This window comes from Epinephelus lanceolatus, chromosome 17 (assembly GCF_041903045.1).
Source record: "Epinephelus lanceolatus isolate andai-2023 chromosome 17, ASM4190304v1, whole genome shotgun sequence".
In the NCBI taxonomy this organism is placed as follows: domain Eukaryota; kingdom Metazoa; phylum Chordata; class Actinopteri; order Perciformes; family Serranidae; genus Epinephelus; species Epinephelus lanceolatus.
Window position 1 is genome coordinate 21468913 of NC_135750.1, and position 7475 is coordinate 21476387.

A 7475-nucleotide genomic window follows, 5' to 3' on the forward strand; every position below is an offset into this window, starting at 1 on the left:
ACTGCAGCATCAAGTCTAGGACCAGTACACTGCTTAACAGCTTCCTCCCGCAGACTGTTAGGATGCTGTACAATTAAACTGGACTCTCCATACATAGGCTACTGCACATGGTCACTTTAAATGCCAAATGCCAATTGTCACTTTTTCTAAAAGTGGTCATTGCTGATGTGTGATGTGTGAGTGTCATACTGGACTTTAGGCTTGCTGGATAGTAATGGTTTTATTGTATTTTATTGATGTCTATTTTATGGTATTAGTATTTATTAATCTAGTGTTGGAACGATCCCCCGCAAACACTGTTTAGTTTGACCTGCAGTACTGTTGTATGTTTGGTGAGATGACAATTAAAGCCTGATTTGATTTGATTTGATTTGATTTGTTGTCATTCGTGGACACTTCTTTGTGCCATCTAGTGGTAGTAAGATCACAGTACGCTAATCCATGTAAAAACAAGATGGCAGCCATCTCTGCCAAATCAGTCTGCAGCCAATCCCGACACAAAAGTGAACAAGGTCCAAAACCTGATCACATTTTATGGTTGAAACTTGTTTATTTATGATTAATAATATTTGTAGTTTAATACGGTAACAAATTTGACCAATTTTAGTAACAGTTACAAGCTAAGATGGTGTTAATTGGGAAGTACTCATTTTAAGACATCAGGACTTTATTATCATCTCATGTGAGGACACTGGGACTTAATTATTGTTGACAATGTTTAGTTTTTTATACTTATGGGGTCCAACTGATCCCAAATAGCTGGAAGAAATTAAAAATGCATAACAAACTAAAGTCCGGGTCTCAGAGAGATATGTATTTACATGATAAATTAAAGTGATATTATAGTGATATGTATACTGATTTTGCCCCCCAACACCCCATCCCCCACACCTATGATGAGGAGCCCACTTTTGAAAATGTTGTTCCCCTGCTGGCCTGCATTACTACTGAGTGAACAATCTACATATATATGAAGTAGATAAATCAGCTCCACCTCAACCAGTTACAACAGAAAAATGCTGCTTACAAACTGTTGCATCAGCACCATCAGTCAAGTCAATTTAATAATATCTCAGTCACAGGACCCATCTCTCTTCACAACAAGCATTTTTACTTTTGATACTTTTTGCTGAAAATATGTTGCACATAAGTAGAGTTTTAATCACAGCATCTTTACTTGTACTATTATCATTTTATTATTGATACTTTTGCTTATTATGGTGAGGAGGTTCCTCAGTGGGTGTTTTGGAGAGACCCAGATGGGTCTGAGATGAGGGGTCGGACAAACAGTGACTTTGTTATACTCCTACCATGGTCTCAGATTAATGAAAACCTGAACCACAGACAATTAAGAGTGCCGGAATCAACACCTTGCTCCAGACTCCTGGGTGCTGATCTGGATGTTCAGTGACCATTAGTTCATCCCACAGAGATCACAGCAGACTATTCCCTCACATAATTATCATCTTTAGATATGTTGGCGCTTTGTAATTATCACTTAATCAGTCAGATGTGGAATTATATTGCAATGAGACACACTGAATGGAGATAAAGAAGCATCTAAATCTGGGTTAACTTATAAAAAAAACAAATCATGCTGACTTCTGTACTTGTAGCTATTATAGTTCTGTGCACAACAGCAGCGTGGCGGCAAACTGAGATTCCTTTGTGGTACATTGTTGCCTTTCAGGCAACACGCACATCTTAGCACTTTTCTAAGTTATGTGCATACAAATGAATGTCTTCCTGCTTCCAAAATTATGAGGCCAATTTAGCAGTTAATGAAAAATGATAGAAATTTTTGTGCAATGGTTTTGTAAAAGGCATGTATTTCTGGAACTCATTGTTCAGTCCAGTCCAAGAAAAATGCCACTTTGGGTGAAAAGTAGGTGAAAGTAAACCAACTAAATTATTTTGAGGTTCTGTTCTGTCCTTTTCCTGTTCAAACCTATTAATACAGGGATGTAAAGTGAGTTATACAGAGCTGTTCCTAGTGTTTGTGCAGTGAAATATTTGCATTTGCATAAGGATCTTTCAAGGGTTTGGTTATGACAAGTTTCTGTACCCTAGTTTCTCTGGTCAGCACAACTTCATAAGGATAAAATGAAGACTGGCTGTTTAGGCTACAGTTATTCCTCAAAAATGCAGCACATCTACCTCACATCTTGATTAAATCCTCCTCTGTTGTGATCATATATCAGATTCGCTCCACTGCCTGTCTCCTAAATCAGCCAAATAACTGTCATTTTAAGGGACAATAACTTTTTATTTTTTTAAGAAACTCGGATTTCAAATGAGCTTATCTCTTTTTTGTCGTTTTTTTGGTGCTGCTTTCCAGACATTTTAGCAAGTATGAGCTGAGGTATAGCTGACAAAAGATGAAGAAAGAGGGGGGGTGACAGCTGTACGGAGAGCATGGGGAGCAGATCAGATTTTCAAAAGGAAGACAGGGAGAAGAAGAAACAAGCTTTTCTTTCTGAATGTCTGCGCATGTGTGTGATTGACAACGGAGGCCTTATGGAGATTTTAGGATCTGAGAGCTGAATGTGTCCCTGCTGCATTGTAATTAGAGCACGGAACAGTAATTAGTGAAATGATATATACAGTACATGCTCCTCGTGCTCTGATAATAATCCCAAACCCACACATAAATGCGCACACACACATATACACACACAATCCGTGTGCCACACTCTGAGTCTTTGTTCATGGTAGGATCACACAACACTGCGGCTCGGCACTCATTGTTATTCCTTCCTCTGTGTCATTGTGTGCCTTTGTTCTTATTCTCAGTACTGTACAGCTCGGGCTCTTTCTTGCTTCTGCAGTCTAAACACTGCCATGCCCCTGCCTCCCTCCCTCCCCCCCCAGTTTACTCAATTTAAAGGCACTCAAGTACAAACACTCTTAAGAAATGAAAACCGCTTTATTGATGTAAAAGACAGATCACTTTCTGGAAACTATAAAAAAACAAACAAGACTTCAAGCTGAAATAGCAGCACCAGTCATGAAATGATGGTTGAAACGGATATAGAAATGACCCCCGACCCTGGCGCCTTCGAAACATATTCCAACATGTGTATGCACAAGGTCAAACTGCTTTCCGTATCTGAGACCTTTCTGTCTGCCTTCGCGCTTTGCTGCCTTCTGGGCTGTGCAGAAACACGTAGAGCCGACTTCACATCACATCATATTACGATGCATTGCCCACACCTGAACTGCTCAGGCAGTGAGAGGAAGTGATTTTAAAAGCAGCCTCTTAGTACTTTAATAGGTAAGATCACGTGTCAAATGGTTCTGTGGCTACTTTGCTCTTTGGCCTATTTCTGAGCTCACATTAGAGATACGATTGTTGTTTTTATTACAATATTAGTCTGTTATTTTCAGGTCATGGAACAGCAGTTTATATGTTGGATATTTTCTACGGCTCAGCTGGGGTTTTTATTGTTGTTCCCTGGTTCATAGATTATAATTAGCATGCATCAAATTACTGCCATTTTTTTTTCAACAACTGACAAACTTTTCTCAAATTTTCTCTTCAATTATTCCTCTTTTTAAAGGATTATTTTATGGGCTTTTTGCCTTTATTAGTGTAATTAATGATACATAGAAAAAATCTAATTACATTTTATTCTCTAACCTGTAGTGCTATTCATCAATCTAGATTGTTTTGGTGTGAGTTGCCTAGTGTTGGAGATATTGGCCGTAGAGATATACTCTTTCTAATATAATGAATCTAGATGGCATTTGGCCCAAGAAAAAAACATCAACAGCAATGTCTCTTTCCAGAAATCATGACCTGGTTACTCAAGATAATCCACAGACCATGTTGTGAGCAGTTTCATGTAGGAAGTATTTTCTTTCAACCAAACCACATCTGGCAACCGTATCACCACACAGAAGGAAGCTTAATATAGCAGCAAACCACTATTTGCTATGTAAAGATATAGTGGAGTAAAAGCATACTGAGCAGAGAATGAAATCATGCTACCTCTGTGTTTAATAATCCGACCTTCTCTGTGGTTGTGCATAGAGCCCCTTTAAAGGCCCAGTGCATATGATTCAGGGGCATCTACTGGTAGAAATGGTAGCCTATGTGTATTCATAACTATGTTTTTAGTGCTTCATAATCACCTGAAAATGAGAATTGATGAGTTTTTGTTACCTTTGAATGGACCATTTATATCTACAGATAAAATGGGTCCTCTTTCACAGAGTCCGCCATTTTGTTCTACAGTAGCCCAGAATGGACAAATCAAACACTGTTCACAGGGCCATTTGCATTCTTGCATTCTTGCATCCTTGCATCAGCCACTGTAGTTGTCCTCCACGCTTGGCATATGGGAGATTTTCAGTTCTGCAGCTTCACCACTAGATGTTGCTAAATCCTACACACTGGACCTTTAATGGTGTCTTCCTTGGCTGAGCTGTGAAGTTGGCTAGCTCAGTCATGCTAGGTAAGCTAACAGTAGATGCACACTTCCTTTTGCGTAGTGATGTGGTTGACAGGTGTAAATTGGTAGACAGGAAATAGCTTCAACATGAAACTGCAACGTTTGTGGATTATCTTGAGTAATGAGCTCATGATTTCTGGAAAGAGACATCAATGTTGAGTTTTTTAAATGTATTTTTTGGCACTATGAGCACCACAAGCCGAGTGCCATCTAGTCCCATTATATTTCAGAGAAGGCAGACATCTCTTTGGCTGATACCTCCAACACTTTTCAACTCTCATCAAAAAAATCTAGACTGATAAACAGCACAACACGTAAGAGGAAAAATGTGTATTTTTCAGTTGGGGGTTAACTGTCCCTTTAATGTTTGTAATGGCACTGCTCAAGCTGGCTAATGGCAGAACAAATCTTCAATCACATGAAACCTGAGCCTTTAGCTCAAGCTATATTAAAGAGGCTGTGTACTTCTAAATTTTTCATTAAACGTAGGAGAGTTGATCTAGTTGGTGAAATCGCAGTGCAGAGTGCAGAGTGTGTTATTGCAGTTTAATGCACACTCCATTTCTTGGTGTTTGTTTTTCTGATAATTTCAACCATGATTGAGTGGTGAATAGTTAAAGTACTTCACTTCATGTGTACAAACATTGTCAATGCAGTATCACCGGCACAATCAGAGCAAATTGTTTCAAATGACGCCGGGAGAAAACTCTGCACTCGCATCCCATCTACTCTCACAACTTGACATAATAAAGGCTTGATTTATTCAGAGATCCGGTTGCATGGGACTGGTTTATTGTGATGTGCAATAACAGTATGCGCATATAAAGATCAGTAGGGTAAAGTGGGACTAATTTCATATTAACATGTACCACTGGGCTGGAACTAAGAGGGAAAGCACGTCTGAATAATTCAGTTCAAATCAGACCTCAGAGCCAGTGACACAGTATACACAGAGTAACCTTGAGTTAATGAAGAAAGTGGCATGCAGGCTCACTCACATATCACACGTCTATGCATGCAGACTCGGTGCTTTTGCTCGCACGCATGCAGCAACATGCATGGGTGCACAGATTCAAAATCGTGCAGCTAACGCCCTTATGCTAGTTCAGTCTTCCTCAAGCTTTGTTTACTCCTGTAGAGGATGATACCTGTTAAACATGTGACAGAGCACGCGATAGGATAGGACAGGACAGCAGTTTGTTCAGTGACCTTTTTGGATTTCACAGACTCTGTCGCAGCTACAAAACCTCAGGGATGGGGACACTTTGTGACACACATGCGTATGCATTGCATGCAGACCTAACCACAAAGTGACACAAATTCACCCAAACGTAAACACGAACTCTTGTGAGTACAAACACAGCTCTGCAGTGCTTCAGTGGGTGTGATGATTTAGATCTTTTTCAGAGGGAAAAGTGGTGCTGAATAGTTGAAACCTAAAGTGCTTACTGGCAGACGCAAGTGATATAGTGGGGTGGCTCATTTTCATTGCTTCTTCTTCTTCTTTTTTTGCAATATAGTTTTATGGAAAAAGAATAGGGTACATAAAAAGCAGCTCCTCAGAGAATTTTGTTTTTCATTTATCCACCCTCTCCCCTTAAAGTATTTCCATACACCATCAGACAGAGCATGGGACCAGTGCATCAGATATTTATGTCTAGCACACACTTTAAACATCCCAATCCTGGTCTAAACTTCAAAGTCACAAATACATTAGACAGGGACAAACATTAAAGAGACAAAAAATAGAAAAAGAAGAACAAAGATTAACAACATCATTGTCATCTTATAATCCCTCTGTAGTATACCCCAGGGCTACAGCTCTTAGATGTGCCACTGAAAGAGCATATTTACAGGGACAACACTAACACATAGGCAAGTCTGGAGATATATAAAATATAAATAAATAAAAATGAAATGACAAGGAGACAAGTAGAGGAGGGAAAAAAGAGAGAAATGGAGGGATTGGTGTCAGGCTTTGTGTGCAGTTTCAAGGGATTTATGGTGGTCACTCCCCAGTCTGGCAGAGTGAGAGTACCAAGGTGTTAAAACACACAGTATGTGTGGAAAAGGGATGGGCGGATCGATGCCGTGTGATCAATACTTTGATGCACACAAGCTGTTCTTTAGTGTTGATTCCTTCAAAGAAATATCTATAATAAAGTTATTTAAATACAAAATATTCATCACTTCCAAATGTTTTCAGTACTTTTGTATGTCAGAGCAGTCCTGATGTTTAGCTGGCATGTTTCACATGACTGGAAACCTATGTGACTTCCAACACATTCTCACTCCGACCTCACATATTGACGTTTGGTCATGGACCTTCCACATCCAGATATGTGTGTTGATGTTCAGGGACGCCGTGTCAAGTTCTGCCTGTTAAATGCATTGTCTACTTTCAAAATTCACTTCCGTTTTCATAGGCAATGTAATGTCAACATACTTACCATTTCAAAATAAAAGCACTACGTCAGTAAAACAATGCAAAGTGACGTTTTTCTTTTTCTTCAACATCTAACGCACGTGGTTGGGTTTATGAAAAAAGAATAGGGTTTGGCTTTATAATCTAACAGGAAGCAAACACCTCTCTCTCAGGTGAAAGTCAGTGTTTGTTGGACCCATACACCGCCCCTCCTGCCCGCAGTACTCAAACTTTTGTCGCCTTAACTTTCGTCACGTTGCAGAGCGCTGTTAAACTATATGGCGATTGGCCACGTATCATGCAGACGTCCAAGGACGGCTTTTTTCATCAGTGTCTGACACCGCAGATTTCAACAACTTGGGAGTGAGACTGGGTTGTGACATCAGGCACAGTCACACACCTCCACATAAAATATGGCAGAAAGGAAACATAGTCTGGTGTGGCGCTACTTTTCATATCATAGATAAAAATGCGGCAAGGTGCACTATTTTAGACAATAAAGTTCCACACAACAGCAATAAGAGACCATTATTTTTGAAAGAAATGATCAGTATTGGTATAGTTGTAATTTTAATGAGAAGTATCCATATCATATC